Raw genomic sequence first — 20,745 nt, 5'->3', positions numbered from 1 at the left:
GGCAATACCAAAGTCGTGGCTACCTTCTTCAGGATCATCTTCCCAGAGCTTTATAAACATCAAAACTGGGAAAACTGATACAGAAATTGTATGGAAAAATAAACAAACAGATGTTCACCACCACTGGATATCTTGTTACATTTTTAGAACATTTGTGGGAAGCCTTAAACTCACTACAGAGTGAGAAATATTAGACATCACCATCTAAACAGTAGCAACTGATTATCAGCTGTCGTCACAATTAACCACGGTTGGAAGGCAAGATTAATCAGTTCACGTCCCCTCTTTACCCAACATACTTTATGATATAAATCATGATCGGTGGAAATTATTAATTTTCTAAGGACCCTGGAACACCATGGATAATGATAGGTGCATGGGATGTGTTCCCTAAAGTAGATTTACTCACAAAATATTTTTGATGCATATTAAATGCTTGGGCATCATTATTAAGGGATTCAAACAGGCATTGGCCACGAAAGTCTTTATATAGAAATCATTAAAAGGTTTTTTTAACACTTGTCCAAGGAATAAAAGATATCAAGAAGTCATCATCAAAAGAATAACCTCCACAAGGGATGGCATGGAAAAGTAAGGAGGAAAACCTAATCGACTCGTTTCCTTGAACTAATCATTTTTCTTTTCAAAGTTCCAGTTGGATATAGAAAATTAAAAAATCCACAAATACTAAGGGGATAATGAAAAATGAATAATCCATACATTCTAAGTACATGTTTTATACTATACTGCTATAATTGGTACATTTTATAATTAGGCATTAATATTTATATTTTCCTATGCCACCCCTTAGTTAACAAAGGTGCGATATGGGCATGTCTATAATCCATTAGTTGGAAGACAGAAATTTGGATGAAAAAAAATCAAGATCATCATTCTCTATATAGTAAATGCCAGACCAACTTACACCACATGAAACTGTATTTTTTAAAAGTTAAGTAACAAATAAACATAAATTTTATTGTGACTATGCACAGTAAAAACCACACTGTGTATAGTATTCTACACTATGGTCAGGATTTTATAAGGGATCTTTGATATACCTCCTATGAAAAAGTAGATAGGGGGCATCACAGGTAAAACAGAAGGGGCTACAAGTCAGATAGTACATCAAACATGAAAAACTATTTGAGAAGAGAAACACAGAGGAGAGTGAGACAAGGAAAGAGACAAAGACAGACAGACTGACAGACAAGCAGGAAGGCAGTCACGTAGACAGGAAGAGACTGAGAGACACCGGGGAGAGGGTATTTGAATATATATCCATATTTTGGTATATTGTTCTATTGTTTATTGTTTTGTTTAGCTTGCTTGGTTGCTTATTTTAGACTTAGTTTCTCAGGCTGAGTCATGCACTTTCATGCAGGTTGACCCCTATATGTAACAGCTCCATTCTCAGCTTTCCAGGTTATGGGATTACAGGCATGTACCTCTATGCCCAGTACACTTTATAAAACGTGTAGTATATTAAAAAGCAAAATTAATTCCTTTGTGTCAATACTTTTTAGAGGCACAGTGTTTTGTTTTACTTGACTAATTTCAGCTTCAGACATGCTTAGGTTCAGAGGCTCAAACTAAATAATTGGTATCTCTTTATTTACCATCGTTTGACACGGTGCTGTTCATGATAACTGTATTTTAAACATGACATCTCTATGTTTCAGGCATGAGCATTTCCAGCATTGCGTCCTTCTAAAATAAGGTAAGAAGATCTTCCTAACAGTTCCTAGCAGAATTCCATCTGGAGTCAACTCCTGCATCTATTTTCTTCCTGTGCCAGTCTCTGAACTTGCAGTCAGAGGTAAAGAATCTCTCCAAGCCTTTTCCAACATCACAGGCTGGAGTTGGGATAATGTCATCAGGGCTATGTGGACTAAGAGAAGGGTGGTTATCACGGGAAAATACATAGGCTGTCATAAGGTTCTAGATTAGTCTTCTGCCAAGTTAGAGGAAAATGCAGAATCTGTGGAAAATGAAAATATTTTGTGAAAATAACCATGGGTACAAAAATCAATTGGAGCATAGACTTGATAATATTAACAACTATTGCATACATACACATACATATTCATGTACACATTTATAAGTGTATGTGTCTATAGTAAAGAAGTAATCTGTGTTATTTCTTTCCAAATGTACAGCCCATGAAATATGATATACTCTGGCCCAATTTTATATAAGGAATAGAAATCTTTTCTCTTCGAAAATTTTATGAATGCAAATAGTAAACTTTGACCAACACTAAGTAGCCGTTTTCTACATTCCATTTCTTCCTTTCCCTCGCCCCTCAATATTTTCCCTCCCAACTTCATGTGGTAACTTGTTTCCAAACACTCTGAGCAAACATAGAGCTGGCAGTATGTTATGACAGTAGAACCATCTGCTGGATCGTGAGTAGTCTCTTAGGGGTCACATACCTGAGGAAACTGATACTTCTTCCCCCCCCCCAGCAGATATCAGTTGTCAATAGCCCTTCAGAACCTATGGGTAGGGCTTCCCTATCCTATCCATGTTGGGACTTTGGCTCATATGATTTTGTACAGATCTTGTACATGTCATCACAGCTTTTGCGAGTCTATGTGTACAAATAGCATTGTCATGGCCAGCAAACACTGAGTTACACACCCCATTTAATAATATGATCCACGAGGCCTGTGGGGATGTAATATACGTGTCCCATTTAGGGGTAAGCAATCTACAATCTAAACCTTGACTAGCTGTGGGTCTCTTTAATAATTACCAACTACTACACAACAAAATTCTCTCAAGAGGATTGGTAGATGTAATTCTCTATGGATATAAAAATAAGAACTTAGAGGACAGTATTACAATGTCCATCCATTTGTCAGAATAATAATATATATTCCGTGGTGGCCTATGACCTAGCCAGCTACATGTGTTTGACACATAGTTGATGTGTGTGTGTGGGGTGGGGTGGGGAGGGGAGGGGTGTTGAGAATATATAGCCTTGACACATGTCCAATCTACCTCTCCCTCTCCCTCCCCCTTTCCCCTTCTCTCCCTGACTGAAACAGTCAACACAAAGATATAGACTTGTTTATGCATTCTTTCACACCAACAAAGATAACAAATATATTATCAGAATATCTATAGAACTTTTAAAAAGAAAAAAATAACTGTTTTGGCTTTGTTTGTCCCCAACGTTAGGCTCTACACTGGCTGATCCATAAATTTTTCTGGTGTTTATTTTTATTTTACTTCATCTACATGAATAAAATCCTTGCCCTTTTAAGACAATAATGCTGTTGAATCATTTTCTAGCTTCAAATAACTTCTGATCACAGCCCCTTGGGGTGCTGATAGAGTAATAGCAGCCTTCTCCCTGGCATATCAAATGCGATCACCTGTCTCTGCTGATGTTACTGCAGCCTGTAACACACACACACACACACACACACACACACACACACACATACACACACACATCATTTCAACTTAACCTGAGAAAAATCTGTCACTAGGCCTTGCCATGTGCACTTGCAATGAGGTATAAAATAGTGTTCCTTTGCAAGTGACTCTCCTGGCATTTATCCTTCTAAGCGCACTGTCCACCACAAAATGCTGAGCACAGAGTCATGTCTTTTTGATGACTCACCCCACAACCTGAAATTCTTCAGCGAGCCTAACAAACCTGTGCGTGTGCCTGTTGTACCTGTTCTGGTATGTGTCATTCACTCTCTAATTCCATTGCGTCATCTGAACTATGGAGCAGGGGGATTGCTAATATGCATCCTACAAACTTCTTAGGAGGATGAAATAAGAAACTACAGCCCTGACTTGAGAGAAGCAAAGCAGACCATATGGCAGTCGCTCAAGCAAACTAATGTTTATCACTACAGGAATTACCACGTGATCATCCTCATCATTGTTCAGAGTTGTGCCGTGCTGTCATGGAATAGGCAGAAGCATTTAAGGCCATCTCAGCCTTCACATGCAAACTGCAGTCAGATTTCAAGTTTCCTGAGTTCAGCCTTCTGCCTCCTGTTTCAGTCCTCTCTAAAATAGATTGGCACTTGATCTGTGGCCATCCGAAGTGATGGCGTGCGCCTCCGTCTGCAGATGCGCTACTAAATGGAAAATTTGACGAGCGTTTCTGAAAGAGAAGTTAAATTGTTTTCTGGGTGGAGCTGCCCTTAGCGAAGCAAAAAGCAACAACTAAAGGTTCTCGCCCATATGGATCCATTTGTATCAACAAGAGAAGCAAACTAAGGAAAATGCCACAGAGACCAAAAATCAGTTACGGGTTGTTCTTTGATTGCTATTTTGACCTAGAATCTTTTAATGCTAAAATTAATTGTTGAGCTTAAGTTTCCAGATTTTTTTAATCATGTATTTCTTTTATATCTTTGAATGTTCTTCCATCTCCCATGTATCACTAATTCACACACACACACACACACACACACACACACACACACACCCCTACACAGATATCTTAATAAAATATTCATGACCAAAAATGCCATGGACAAGAGAAGCAATGTCTTGTTTCCCCTGCTCAAATCTCTCTCCAGATGATAATCTTAGATGTCATTTTATAAAGTCCTTATATGCATTTAAGATGAAGACTTCTTGTTTAAGCACTTTGAGATTTCCCAGATGTTTATTCCTTTTTTTCGACCATTCTAATTTGTATGTGTCATAGGTTATAACATTAGAGAAGTCACAAGGTTGAGACATCTTCTTAGTACCTTAAATTCAGAAGGAAAATTTAAAAATACATACTATTTAAATAGATTTTCCAGTGAAGTACAAAGAGTGAGTCTTCTTGGCAAACATTAACTAAAAACTTATTTCAAAAAGAATATGCTCTTAATTTGTATGTATGTTGGACAATCCTTATGCCACATGCTGAAGATATATGCTATTTCCTCTTGAATTATTGCAAAATGTCAGGTCAGGGTATGAGACTATGTTAGATGAGCCAAACAGATTTTATAGCTTTGTCAAAGGTGTCTAGAAACCAACTTCGGTTGCCTGTTTTGCTTTTGTGGGTCATGGAAGAAAATGGTTTACTTAAGCTTATACTTCCAGATGGTATCTGTCATTGAGAGAAAGGGAGGCAGAGCCAGAATGCAGAAACAATGGAGGAATGCTGTTTGCTGACTCACTCACTAGCTCATGCCTTCATTCAATGTATTTTATCCAACCCAGGATCACCCTAAGAAATAGTACCATCCATACAGGCCCCCATTTCTAAGTTAATATTTGCTGAATAGCTAGAAACTGTATAGTTTGATGTTGGTGAAGTAAAATATGTTTTCTGCACATATACATTCTACGATATGTATATCATATCAGTTGCTATATGCATCTCTTTAAAGATTTGTCACTTCAAAAGTATTTTTTAATTTAAAATATATTAATTGCTCTCTATTGTGCAATTGATCTCCAAAACATTTTACTCCTGTCTACCTGTAATTCAAAACCCATTCATCAACCTCACTAGCCCCTCTATTTCATTTGTCCAGTCACTATCAAACAGTCTTACCTAGACTCAAGATATGAGTAACATTATGTAGTGAATACAAATTAGATAGGTAGATAGACAATTAGATAGATAGATAGATAGATATATAGATAGATATATAGATAGATAGATAGATAGATAGATAGATGGATAGATAGATAATAGATGGATAGATAATATATAGATAAAATGTAGATACATAGATATGAGATAGATAGAAAGATAGATGATAGATAGATAGATAGATAGATAGATAGATGATAGATAGATAGATGATAGAAAGATAATACATATGTAGATACATAGATGTGTAGTTGGATAGATGGATAAATAATAGATCTAATAGATATATAGATAGATGATAAATGATAGATAGATAGATAGATAGATAGATAGATAGATAGATAGATAGATAGAGTCAATGTGTGACACTAGGTGGATACTATTATATAGCCAAACTATGATAAATATTTTGTATACTTTTGTAGGGTTTTACTTTCCATTTTATCTAACACAGGAAAGAAAGGTTATCTTAATTTCTAAAAATAACATAACAGAAATTGATGAAAAGTAAACACTAAAGATTTTGAATGGGAAGAACACCACTGCAGGAAACAGTCATTCAGAACCTGTGAAGCATCTGCAATTGAAACTCTATCTGTTGCCACTGCCAAGAGGAGAACAGAGAATTAAGAAATGAAGTCATTGAAAAATATAAAGAGGAAGCAACTAAAATCTTCCTTCGTAACTTGGAAGTCTGAAAATTCTAACAAAGGGAAAATGAGAATCTGTGGGCTTTGAACACACAAAAACAGGAGCATGGAGCGAACCCCCCAATCACCTCTAGCTCTCATTGCCCTGAATCCCAATTACCACAGGCCAGATTTCCATGCTCATGAGCCTTGTCTTCAAAGGCTGTACAGTGCACAATGAAGACCTAAAGATATCCACAGCAGAAGGAACAGTGCAACCAAGTCCATCCGGAGTAAAGAACGTGGGCTATAAACTATCAAACATAGAGAATAACAGGAGATACCAGAAGCTGGAGAATCAGGAAACTGAGAACACACTGCTTAAATGTTACAATGTTGCAGTTATAAAATAATAGTCTGTAGTCCTAAGGCACAGTCTGTGTGACAATGGCTGTACTAATGTGTGACAATCACCACAAAGCACATACATCAGCAAGTTGTGTGAAATCATCTTATACATCTTTGGTGGTTTGAAAGAAAATGTCCCCATAGGCCCATAGATGGCACTATTAGGAGATGTGGCCTTGTTGCAGTAGGTATGACCTTGTTAGAGTAAGTAGTCACTGGGGACTGACTCAGATGCTCAAGCCATGCCCAGGCATCAAGACATAGCACTCTCAGCTACCTCTCTAGCACCCCGCTTGCTTTCACATCACCATGCTTTCCACCATGACAATAATGGATTGAAGCTCTGATCTAAAAGCCAGCCGAGATTAAATGTTTTCTTGTATAGGGGTTGCAGTGGTCATGGGGTCTCCTTACAACAACAGAACCCTGACTTAGGCAGTATCTTATATGCAGTAATTGTCTCTTATATTCCTAAAGGCATTTTGGATGGTTAATTTCTGAATAACATTTAGCTCATCATACTTAATCTACAATAACATAACTATAGAGTTTTAGGATATGGACTAAGAAACAGATATCAAAGGAATAAGTCCGAGTAATTGGACATGAAATGGAACAGGCCATCTAAGAATGTGACTAATGGATAAAATTGAGGAACCGGTTCACGTGGAGGAAGAACGGCAAACCAGGGTAGCAATCCAAGTGATCAATCTAGATGCCTTACTATATACAAACATGATTCTCCCTCTGGGTTCATAAAATTCAGAACTATATAATCTTGGGAAGTAAAATAGCTTACTTCTTGTGCAACTTGGCCAAATAAAAGACATTTTTGTCAAAATCAAAAAATGAGAAAAATCCCTCACTCACTCAACATTATTGCATTTTGTGAGACTGGATGTTTTCGCAGAGGATCACGTTACATTCTTCTCTTGGGGCCTGATCAGGTGAGCTAGTTATCATGGATGTCGTACAATGGCGCCATCATATGTGGCTCCCAATGACGAAGTGTGTCTGCTGAGTCATGTGAGTGACAACCATGCACCACTAACGTGGGTACAAACCAGTAAAATCCAGACCTGTTCGTCGTTTTCCTCTCGTTTCGTTTCCCATGATTCTCCAAGAGAAAAGCTCTCTAGACTTTCCCTCTAGCTCTTGTCTCCTGTTTGGTGTTATCTCCACTACCATGAACATTGCAGTTTCCAACCCCAGAGTTACATGTTTGATGGGGTTTTATATAGCTCTACCCAACTTATTATTAATTCATTAAGGCCTCTTAGACTTTGCCAGTGTTCTTTCTGTTCCCCTAGTGCCAAAGTATAGAACTTTACACATCCTCCTAGAGACTTGAGAATGGAAATAAATGTATTGCCAAATACATATGAAATTGAGACAAGAGTAGGAGAATAGGGAGGTAAAATGAGGAAAAAAACAATAGCTCTTGGCCATAAGTTTAATTTTTTTTAAACTTAGAGGGTAACTAGAATAGTTAAAATTGCTCCTTCTCAATGTTGATTTCAGAGAAAGGACTTTTATATACATCTAAAATAGCTATACTTTCCTACTACGCTTTGCATTTATTAAAGTTATTAAATAGATGACCTGTATATTCATTGGAAGTCACGTGATTCCTGCCTGCAAGGAAAGTTTTTGACCTTGCAAGAATTAAAACTTTAATATGCGTTTATTTTGTCCTCTAGCAGGGAAAAGGACACATTACCACAACAGACCTCTTGAGTCTCATTTTCAAACTAATGCATTCCAAAATGCATTCAATTTCTAACAAAGAGCAAAGGATAAACAATTAAGCATTACATGTAACAGAACTCTTACCCACCTGCCAACAATTAAACCCAGTAATTAAAAATTGTAGGAGAGTACACATAACCATATCCACCGTCACAGTCACACCACGGTCAAAGGGGGAAATCTTTCCTGGTAAGTTCCTATCTCATTTCCCAGGTTACTTTACTCGACATTAGGCAGACACAAGACTCTGTCAACTCTGTCTCACTTTCTTTATAAAAGAAAAGAACTCCTATCCTGTATCCCATGGGCAGACTATTCTATACAGATGAATGTATTTTGTTATTCAGTTTAATAAGTGTAGTGTTCTGAGCAGATGTTAAAGCTTGAAGCTGGCCAGAGAAAGTGCCAGGGCAGGTGGCAAGAATGCAGGCTTCCCACGTGCTGGGTTTTCTTCTTTGTCTTTGGAAACAGAACTTTCACAGGTTAGAAGGTATTACAGTATTTATAGCCCCTCAAGTCCTCACCAAGGGCTCAAGCTGACAAACTGGGTGCTAATTAGGACAGAACTAGGGGTGGTGATGTGGTTTTATGACATAGGCATCTGGCCAGTAAAGGAGCTAAGAGCAACCACACACTTACAGAAGCACTGCTGATGTAGTTATGTTCCAAGAAAAGAGCAAATGTGAAGCCTGGTTCAAGGGATTGACTTTCCTCAAGAACCAGACTGTCTGGATTTTCAACGGCTATGGTCTTATGTGATCTTTCTAATGAACTAGCTACTCATATCACCATGACCCAAAAGAGTTCCTATAAAGGACACCGCTGAACATGATCTACTTCTCAAACAGGCAAGTTACTACTTGGTCAGATGGAAATCAAAATCCAGCTTGAACAGTGATCAAAATACTGTCCCACAGACTAGAAAACAGGACAATAAAAATCGAAACAGTTAAAAATATTATGTTTTAATCATTAGTAAATTTTTTGTACAATGTTATTGTCTATTTTCCTAATTGAATGAAAATAAATCTGTAAGTTATAAAAATGTTAATCACTTACATTAACTTCAGTGATTTAGGGTTTATGGTTGCTGTAGTAAAAAAGAAAATGTAAGATAAAGAGAAAATAATAAACATTTTTGAAAAGTTGTATCTGTAGAGGTCGCTTCTGTTGCTAGAAAGTGACCCCAGTAGAGTGGTAAGGACACCAACCCACCCACAAAACTTCTGACCCAAAATATACCGTGTCTACAAGAAATGCAGGGGCGGAGGAGAGAGCAAGGACTGAAGGAATAGCCAAGCAACAACCAGACCAACCAGAGACCCATCCCACGGGCAGGCACTAATCCTGACACTATTGATGACACTCTGTTATGCTTGCAGACAGAAGCCTAGCATGGGTGTCCCCTGAGCTTGGTGACTCTCACTGAAGAAGAGTTGGGGGAAGGATTGAGGGCCATGAAGGTGTTAGGAGCAGAAAGACCAGAAGAGTCAACTAACCTGGATGTTTGAGGGGTCTCAGAGACTGAACTGCCAACCAAAAAACGTACGCAGGCTCATAGCTCACTGCTCCCCACTCATATGTAGCAGGTATTCAGCTCAGTCGTCATACGGGTCCTAAACCACTGGAGTGGAGGCTATTTCTAAAGCCTGTCTGTGGAATGTGTTCTTCTAGCTGGGTTGCCATGTCTGGCGCATGGGAGAGGATGCACCCAGCCCTGAAGAGACTTGATGTGCCGAGGTGGGGGGATACCGAAGGAGGGCCTCCACCCTGTCAAAGGTCAAGGGGGGTGTTGAGGTTTCGTCTATTGCTATGAATTGTAATGCAAAATTATACACCTAGAGCTAGGACTGACTTCTCATGCTTATAAGCTTTGGCTGTGCAAACCATGATCCTTCGTTTAAAACTATTGGTTAAATAGAATTGGCTGCAGCCAGTAATTGGAGAGATTAGAGGTAGCTGGGTTAGGAGTGACCACATGGGAAGGGAGAAAGGAGGAGAGGGGAAGAAGGAAAGGAGGAGGAAGCCAGCCTCCATGAGGGGAGAGGAATGAAGAGCCAAGAGAAACAGCAAGTCTAAGGGGTACACCACTGGGAGATAGCCAGACCTGCAGTTACAAGAGCAGATTAGGAGTGACCACTAGTAACTGTCAAAGCCAAATGAAATAGCCATGGTCTGAGTCTCATTTATTTGTAAGTTAGTGAGGGACAAGCTTAAATATTTCTTGCCACAGGGCTGGGAGGAGGACCATGGGAGGAGAGGAAGTGATAGGAATGAAAAAAAAAGAAGGGAAAAGAGAGAGAGAGAGAGAGAGAGAGAGAGAGAGAGAGAATATGAATGTAGACATGATTAAGAATAAGAAGTCGGGGTTGGGGATTTAGCTCAGTGGTAGAGTGCTTGCCTAGAAAGCACAAGGCCCTGGGTTCGGTCCCCAGCTCCAAAAAAAAAAAAAAAAAAAGAATAAGAAGTCAACTTCCATAGATCATACCTGTAAAAGGACACAGGTTTGGTCTTTACAAAGCAACTTCCCTAAACCTGAACTCCACACTTAAACATACGCTATTGTGAAGAGCGGGGTGCTGAGTGATGGCTTTAAACAATTTGTGCAGCCCTTAAATGCATAATAGTTAACATCTGAAGTTCATGTTTTAAAACTGTAGTGTAGAGAACTGCTGTCATGTGAAGTGGGAAAGAAGTCAGAGTGGCAGATTTATTTGTCTGTGGAACAGCAAAAGGATTAATTCTCACTACATACATATATATATATATATATATAATGTAAAATGTAAACACACAAAGTTAGAAAATCTTTTCATTGAATAGATGTTAGTTCAGCTTTTTTATCTATCAAGGACTGTGTTAGGTACTGAATGTCTAGTGTTAGTGTTGAATGAATTAATTATCTACATACAGAACCGTGAGCAACACACTAAAACCTCCCCCTAGAAATTATCATGATTAATGCCACTGATATTTTATTATTCAGTCTTAAACTTTGGAATCTCTGTAATATATTTTATATAGAATGCTTAAATTATCCCCAAAATCCAATCATCATCTTACTTTTTTAATCACAAGCCAATGAAGGAAAAAAATAAAGGCTGGAGTAGTTCAACTGCTGTCAAAAGTCACTAAGGAAATGCAAGGCAGAGGTAGCATTTCAGGTGTCTTCTAAGGGCCGTGCTCTCCCCTGAACATCCTCTGACCAAAGCCTCAAGAATGCGGAAAGCCTCTGTTATGCTTCATTCTCTCTCACTTGAGCTGTCAAGTTCTATGTGGAATTCTTGCCATACAACAACTTGTTCAGTCTTACCTGGATATTGTATCCATTTCTGATCTGTGCTTTTAATAAATGAAAATTTGAAAACCGACTTCTGGTTTTGTCTTAACCCAAACCTTCAGCTAAGGGATGATTGTCAAACTCAAAAACATCAGAATTACCTAAAAAAAAAGGGTTAAACTTGTGCAACTCTTTTCCTCACCTCATTTTGGAAATCTCCGAGTCTGGGATGAAACTTCAAAGACACCGGAATGCCCCTGAGCCTTTTAGATGATTCTGACGTGCATCTACTACTGAGGCCAGATAGCAAATGACCAGCGGAAAAAGCTTTTAAAGCCTGACCCTTTCCCTTCTATCATGTCTTTAAAAAAAATAAAGAAAAAGACCAAAAAACACAACAACAACAAAAATAATGTATGCAAGCAAATTTATAAAAGCTCTAAACAATAAATGTTCAATGATATAATGAAGTATGCAAGTGGGTACTAAACGGGGCTGATCTGTGTAAAATGAAGCCAAATTCCCGGTTGCCTTGTATGTCTGCCTTCTTGTGCTTTCATAGTTAGATGACTGCTGATTTACTACGTCCCGGGAGACTGAAGACTCCAAAGTTTATCATGAAGTAGCCATGATGTTCATACGAAAAGGGACATCAAACACTCTGTGAATTCAAATAAAGTATGTAATTTCCAGAAACTCATCAAAGACTCATCCACAGCCTTCAAAGGCACAGGAAATAAATGTGTTCACAATCAGTTGGATTTCTGATCTTGAATCAATTCTGACTCCTGTCAGATTCCTCTTCTCAATCCAAATGTTTACAAATTGATTCACTTGTCATGCGCAATGGAGACAGCCATTGCAATGTACCATAAAAAAATAGAATATTTCCCTGTACACTACTGGACATATGCACCAAGTGTTGTCAGGGTGACTAAGAAGCAGTCATCTGAGACCTGGCTCGACAGAGAACAAGGTCAAAAAGAAAGAAAAAAAGAAAAAGGTCAGATCTTTAGTAAAATAGCCGTGAGCTGGGAAACATGACCCACGACTCTGCCATGATTAAGTGGTTTACTGTCATTAACCAGTTGACCTTAGGAGGCCATAGAGAAATCAATTAAGCCATTTGGTCTGACCCCAAGGAAATATGGATAAATTCTCTGAAAATCAGTTTCATAAAGATTATTGCTTAATGTGTAATTGGTTTAAAACCTCACTCCAAAAGAGAGGTCTCTTTAGCAATATCATGATAATTGTGTGATAAAGGTTGATGGCCTCATGTCAACAATGACAACATCAGGAGAACCATCAGGTGACATCAGAGTGCCTACAATTTCCTAATTTCGTCATCATGGTCACCTGACATAGCACTAAGCATAACCTGTTTTCCAAAGGAGAATACTAAAAACTAAAACTAAGATTGCAATGTATCCAATGTCACAAAACTCACAAATGGTCTGACCCATTCGTGTGTAAGAAAGTACCTCAGCCCTGTACTGAAAAAAAGTACAGACGGAATGCAAATGCATATGCTGACTCAGGAGATGAGGGAACCAGAGATACTAATCTCAAAAATATCAAGGAGGAAAATGCAAGATTCAGTAAGACCAATAGATCAACGGAATCCTTTTTCTTTTTGTATATTAAAAATGTATTTCCCAAGTAAGACAAAGTAAATATGTTCTCTAGCACAACAGCTGAACAAAAATGGGGAGCAGGGGGCTATGAATTTGGAATAGTTCATTTACTTTTAGCACTGAATACTAATCCACTGTCTGGATGGGCTAGAAAAGTACCTTGATTACTTCCAAGTTTTGGGAAAACAGATACTTTCCATAATGACGTGCACATACATTTTCAATTGACTTGGGCAAGCATCAAACTGTGGCTGCTAAATTATCAGAAATCTTGTCAGAAATGGCCAAACAGTTTTCCATCAGCATGATCAGCCACGATCGAAAGGTCCTATTGCTCTCCATACATACTCATGTCTGTTGGATGGTGCCAGTGATTTAGATGTGGGTCGTTTGGGAGGCTTACATCATCATTTTGTTTTAATTAGTGATGTCTAATCTTACACAATGTGGGACATTCTTTTTATGACAGACACAGCTTAGGAGCAACCCATATCGGAGGGTTCTCATGCTGGCAAGACCGGAGCAGAGTTACAGCATCTTCGCAAAGATAATGAATGAGTTTGTCCTTCCTTCTTTCCTTCCTTCCTTCCTTCCTTCATGACAGAAGAACAAATGTTGTGGTACCAGGTAAGTGTTTACTTGAAGAGAAAAGCTGTGTCCCACGTGCTCAGACCTCTCAAGCCATTATGCTCTCAATCATGACTGAACTGTAAGTAATCAATCAACAGAGGCATCCTGAGTATTCACCCCAGAACAAGTACTTACTTCTATCTTGCATCTTTTCCTGACCTTTTCACTAAGAAGCCTTTAGGGATTTTCTCATAAAATATCTTTAAGAAAATACTTCTAGTAACAAAAAGGTGTTTGTTTTCTGTCTTAGATATTAATCATATGTAACCATATGCAATTTTTGTAGTGTAAGTGTAGAAAGCTACCAGGTTGATAACATATACTTAATTTGACACATAATGATGGGGAGACTTCTGAGAAAGCTGTGGTTGAGCAAAGTTGATTATGCAAGATCATGGCATGTGCTTACAAAGACTGAGGTGGGCGGAGTTCACTAGGATACAAATCTCATGAGGCTATCGGTGTTGGAAACTGTCCTTGCTGCCTACTCAGAAGAAGACAACACAGGAGATAAGTACATAAAAGAACTCTGAGGAAAAACAAACTCTGAAAGTTTGCTTCATAACCTTACAGATTAGATAAAGTCTGACGTAAAGGGGGGAAACAATTCTTTAGCTAGGAGAGAGCTGCTCACTTCACTGCACTCAAGTCTCTCATGCCCTCCGTGGATGAGTGGTTGTGATGGTCCTTTAGCGTCTGTGTAATGATGCCAGACAGGGGCTCATACATGGAACTGCACACATTTCCACACAAGTACTTCTAAAGGACCTTTTCACATAAATGCTTTCTTGAGGACTTTAAAATATTTTAATGAATTTTCATTAAATTTTGTCTGCCCTTGAAATGGTCTTATATTTTTTTACAAAGTGTACTAATTTCTCCTCCCTAAATTAAGTCATCCAATTAAGTGGTTGAAGGTGTGTTGGTAATGAGATTTCTAGATGGAAAACATCATTATAAATTATCTCTTACTCTCTTCTGAACTAAACATTAAAAATAAAGGTCAGATATTTTTTACTGGTTCACAAATATTAGCACCAATACATTGCCCAAAGTCATGACAGAGAAAGTGTAACCATAGCGATTACTAGTACAGGCTTTCCCCAAATACGTTTGAACACAAAACTATACCCAAAATATGCTCCATCATTTGGAATATTTATAAAACAATTCTAATTTTTCATTCATAGTTATGACTTTCTCCCACAATATAAATTACAACCGAGAAGTAAACCAAACCATTGTCAACAAGACAAAACATACCAATGAGAAGTTAAAACTAACCCAAAAATAAATGGCCTGAGAGTCAATACCTCCAAAAGACCTTTCACTCTTCTTTTTCCTAGAATGTTCTTTTCTTTTCCTTGAGAACTTTGTAAATGTCACTTAGTCTATATCTCTCTATCTTAGTTAGAGTTTTACTCTGTGAATAGACACCATAATCAGGGCAATACTTACAAGGACAGCATTTAATTGGGGCTGGCTTACAGTGTCAGTCCAATATCATCAAGGCGGGAACATGGCAGCATCCAGGCAGGCATGGTGCAGGAGGAGCTGAGAGTTCTACATCTTCATCTGAAGGCTGCTAGGAGAAGAATGACTTCCAGGCAGCTAGGACTAGGGTCTTAAAGCCCACACCCACAGTGACACACCTACTCTAACAAGTCCACACTTCTAATCTTGCCACTTCCTGGGCGGAGCATATACGAGCTATCATAAATACACACTCCCATCCCTTCTCTACCTTAAACATCTTCTTCCTTCATGGTTTCTTCTTTAATTATCTGTGTGTGTGTGTGTGTGTGTGTGTGTGTGTGTGTGTGCGCGTGTGTATGTGTTTATGTAATATCAACATATATATATGTAGATGTGTACATATATAAATTATATATCCTACTGATATGTGTGTATGATATACATATATTATATATGTGTATTATATACATATGTGTATGTATGTGTATATACATATATCATATATGTGTATGATAAATACATAACCTAATTAGTCAATTTATATGTACATTAATATGTACAAGTATCAGGGCTAACCACTTGAAGTTGGATATCCAAGTGGAAACACATCACTGGAAAAAGAAAAGTTCCCTCTTAATATCCTTTGACCACTGTAGTTCTTGATCTAGAACAGTAGTTCTCAACCTTCCTCATTCTGCCACGCTTTAATACAGCTTCTCACGCTATGGTGCCTGCCAACCATAAACTTACTTTCCTTCCAGCTTCATGACTGTGCTTTGGTTACTGTTATGAATCAGAATGTAAATAATTTTTGAGATAGAAGGTCTTCCAAAGGGTTACGACACACAGGTTAAAAGCCGCTGACCCCTGTCCATGTCAGCATGTCAGCTTTCGTTACTGTTATGCTGAGCTTGGTCAAGAAACCATATTTTGAGATTTAGTGGGAGCATTTTTTGTCATGCCTAGGAGACACTCTCTAACCACTGAGATCTCAGGCCTCCAGCTCTTATCATCTTTCCACCCCTTCTTATGTGATGATGCCTAAATCTAAGGTATCAGAATTCAACTGAAGAGGGACAAGTTGGGGTTGGGTCCCCGCAGTCCCTTATTCTGTGCATTTTGACCATTGTAGGTCTCTGAAATAATTCACATCTCATGTAAAAACACAAATGATTGTTTTATAAAGGAGGAGAACTACACACACACATACACACACATACACACACATACATACACACACATACACACACACATGCAATGCACATACACACACATACATACACATGCATACACGCACGCAAGTACTGCCCAGGGTATTGAACACTTTTAAAGATATTTCTTAGCCATTTTTACCTCCTCTTTTGAGAACTCTCCGTTCAGATCCACAGTCAATATTTTAATTGGCTCATCTATTTTCTTTATTTTAAATATTTTATGTCCAGAGATTATTGTAGCCCTCACTTCTTACCAAAGAATTCTTTTCTGCAAACAATAGTGACCCATGCACACATCCACAACCGGTCAAAATGACGGTGATGAAGCGTTTGTGGGGTGCCCACAGAGTAAGTTGTATGTCTCTTATCTTTAGCAAGGTATATGCTACTTCAGTCCTTCTGTGTAGAGAGGAAGAAAAGAAAGAAATGTAAATAATAGTGAAAGAGGCAGCCTAAGAGTTCCTCAGCATTTGTAAGTGTATATTGTACACCATAGGACTAGAAATATTATATAAGATATTTTACTTCTCTAGGTTACCATGAAGTATAAAACAAATTATCATTTAACACATTCATTTTAAAAGCCTTAAAAAGTTAAAAATATAAATCAAACTAACACTATATACATAGTGACATATATCCATATATATTCACACACAAAATACATATACATATATGGATATGTGTGTGTGTATGTGAATAATGAAGGAGGAAAACACAAACTTTCCAAAACCCAAACAAGTAAAAGAGAACAGTTGGACACAGTTAGAGGGAGTTAGTCATAGTCTTTCATACTTGTATTTCCAGTACTGGAAAAGAGTGAGGTAAGAGAATTGACATGAATCTAAGACTAGAGAAGACAGTATATTCAGTTATAGGTGACCCTGGGTTACTAAGCAATACCCTGTTACAGAAGGAAAGAGAAAGAGAAGAAATAAGGTGGGGAAGACACAAAGGCAGGGAAGGAAAGGATGAAGGAAAGCTGACAGGAGGAAGAACAGAAGTATACAGAAGCAACAGAAAACAATGTTTAAGGATAAAGAACGAACTTAAGACACCAGACACTGTATGTTTCCACAAAAACCTTAACACCATACATGTTGACAAGATGCAGAATCTAGTCAATTAATTTTTCCAAACCTCCCTGTGAGTTCTTACATACTGTCACTCTGCCTACAGGAGAACCCCCCAACACATACCCAAAACATAGTTTCAGTGCTGAGTGAGCTAATTTGACATCATGTGACAAAATTGTGTCATATTCTGTTCACTGATTCACTACAGATCAGAAAATTATTCCTAATTCAAGATTGGCATGTAATTTCTGGGAATAAGTAGTATTTATTAATGAAATAAATACATACATAAGGTACAGCATGTTGTTATCATATATTAAATAAATTAACTTAGAGACAGGAACCCCCGTGTCTTCATATATTTTTGCATCTTATTTCTTCTAAATACCCAACTGTTAATCTTCAAAGATATACTTATGTGGTGAGGCATTGAAAATATTTTCTAAAAGAGTTCTTTAACAGGAAATCTGGAAAGGGAGAGATATTTTTGGGGTTGCTTTGTTTTTTGTTTGTTTGTTTGTTTGTTTTGCTTTATTTTGTCATATTGCAAATGCAAGGAGGAAGAAGGGACAAGGTTAATTCAGAACCAGGAATCTCCGAGGCTGGTGCGGGAGCATAGGAAAGTTCACTGGTAGGAAACCAATAGGATGGATAGGAAAACTAAGGAAGGAGACTGACAGCAAGAGGAAGCAGACTGTGAGAAGTGCCCCGCTGTGAGGCAGCTGCAGAAAGCATCTGTAGACACATCTCAGTCACCACCAGGAAGGAGGATCCCTGCCACAAACGCATACAAAAGCAGCTTAACTACCTGTGGCATTTGGTTGAAGGGCATGCACAATGCTCCCCAATCCAGCCTCTAATTACTTTATGACAACTCCAGTTCTGCTCTCCCGGTGGATAACATATGTCAAAGCAGCACTTAGTATTGATTGCAACGTAAGGAAATCCTTTGATCCATCTCTCTTCCAGCCATGTCATGCCTGTCTCATTTCACCCTCGTTTGTCTGAAGGAACAGAGGCAAAAAAAAAAAAATCATTTCCTTTCAAAGAGAGATAAGATGAGGCTCTGATCCATTCATCATGTAACTGGTTTGCTTGCCTTTACTTCTGAGCTGGGAAAAATTCTGTCAACACGGTCCTGTCAGACCGTCGTTACATGCAACAGTAGGTATGGAAGATGCCAACAGCTGGAAGAGTATAATATCTAAACTGGTAGTTGTCATGGCTGGGCTGGCCACCTGCAAGGCTGCACAAGCCATTAGAGTGAGGCGGTGGAGAGGATCAGCCTCCCCAGTTTCTCCATTTTATCCCATCCACAGCTCATCCAAGCTTAATGTAGCAGAAAGGAGACATGGGGAACTCAGAGTGAGAAATCTTGCAAATGGAAAGAAAAATTCTTTACTCTGACAAGTAGAGTTCATAGTTTTGAAAAAAGAAAAAGAAAAATAGAGTGTAGATTTCTAGACACGCGGTACTACCTCTGGCCGTTTAACTCATTCAATCAACTGAATATCAGCCCGCATGGAGGGAGTGCATTTTCTGGGTCAATCGCAGGCACATTTGTGAGGATGGACTGCTGTCCGGAGCCAGGGTCTCCAGGTCAATGATGAGCCAAATGCCGTGGATGGTGCCACTCCCAGAGCTAGTGCTTCTGAGTGCCGGTGCTTTTGAAGTGTGGCCAGCTGAAAGGAGCGAGCAATGGCACAAAGTATAATGGAGCCCACGAGAGGCCGGAGCATAAAATGCACAGACACAATTACCTGATTGTTAGGCCTGCCATTCAATTTCGGGAGTCTACTTTATCTTGACAATGACTTGCTGAGCAGTATTGGAAAGTCGTTAAACTTTCTATGCTACCGAGGCTTTCAATTTATGAAATAAGTTAATAAAAGCAATTTGATATAGAATAGTGTTCCACATAAGCAGGTGTCCTTGAAATCATTCACTTTAAGAGATCAAATGGATTAGCTTCCTATTGACAGCCTCACATGCTAGCACAGAAAGTATCTATCTATGAAGGACAACAACCAGATGCCTAGGACATTCATAAAACCCACATTTGTTGTCGGTAGGTATTGGAGGAGACCTCCTCTCCATTCTTGCTCAGGAAAATTGGGATTTTTTTTTAAATTAGGAAGGATCAAAGGGTCCAACCTTTCAAATAGTCAAAATAGTACAGTTCTTCCTATATTTAGAAGGAAAGAGTCATCCAAAGAATCCACAGTTACCAAGAAGCAAGCAAATAATTGTGGTATAAACCCTTAGGGTGGCTCTGTAAGTAAAGGTACTCACTCCAAGCCTAAAGGCCCATGTTTGATCATCTGGACTACGTCAGAGAAGGAAGAAGAAATTACTCCCACATGTCCTCTGAGCTGCACATGCAAGCCATGGCACATACATGCTCCCCTCATAGAAAAATAAACAGAGAGAGAGAGAGAGAATAACTCATTGTTCTTATAATATCAGTTGACTCACTGCTTAAACATCTGGGCAAGAAAAATCTCAGAAGAAAAAAAAAAAGTTCGAGGAAAGAAGTAATCAACCTAGAAACACAGCATCTGCGGGGCATGAAGAATATTTTGAGGAAGACAAACTTCACGTCTCACACACTTCCACTTCCCCTCATCTGTGACTCTAACCACCTTATGCATGAGGAAAGTATCATGTGTTTTCTTAGGAACACTCCTTCAGCAAAGCTGTCCTCTTCTCAATCACATACAGCTCTTAGTGGCACACCTGATTTGGAGTTAACCAACATTCACCGAGCAGACTTACACTCCTCTCCACAAGAGGGAAGACATATCTGATAGTATAACTGCTCAAATACATCCTAGTGGGAAAGTCACAGGACCTACAGGACAAAACAACCTACTACTCTTATCCTGTTAAACGGCCATCCAGTTAAACAGCGTATATGATTATACACATAGACGGCTGCTGCTCTCAGCTTTTGTGCTGGCTGAAAGTTAATAGACTTGTCACTAGTCAACGCACTAAGAGGTTCAGTGCTCGGCCCTGACTTGGACACCTCTATCACACCATTTGAGATCCAAGTAACATCAGGGAAGAGGGAG

At 38.6% G+C, this 20,745-nt stretch overlaps 1 long non-coding RNA gene across 4 annotated transcripts in view; it reads right to left on the bottom strand.

The window, feature by feature from the left end:
- Positions 1–1,600: 1,600 nt before the first annotated feature.
- Positions 1,601–20,745, bottom strand: part of LOC108351976 (uncharacterized) — a 45,721-nt gene continuing 26,576 nt past the window's right edge. For 2 of the 4 annotated variants that reach the window (XR_001839909.3, XR_001839908.3), the window contains exons 3-6: positions 18,480–18,675; positions 16,850–16,994; positions 3,886–4,132; positions 1,601–1,981 (exon numbers count right to left, since the gene is read on the bottom strand). This is a non-coding gene — a long non-coding RNA (uncharacterized LOC108351976). The remainder of the gene's footprint in view (positions 1,982–3,885; positions 4,133–16,849; positions 16,995–18,479; positions 18,676–20,745) is intronic. The other 2 variants (XR_005489350.2, XR_005489349.2) reach the window with 2 other exon arrangements.

The sequence above is a fragment of the Rattus norvegicus genome, chromosome 9 (genome assembly GCF_036323735.1).
Source record: "Rattus norvegicus strain BN/NHsdMcwi chromosome 9, GRCr8, whole genome shotgun sequence".
Lineage (NCBI taxonomy): Eukaryota > Metazoa > Chordata > Mammalia > Rodentia > Muridae > Rattus > Rattus norvegicus.
This window is presented reverse-complemented; position numbering and strand designations above follow the sequence as displayed.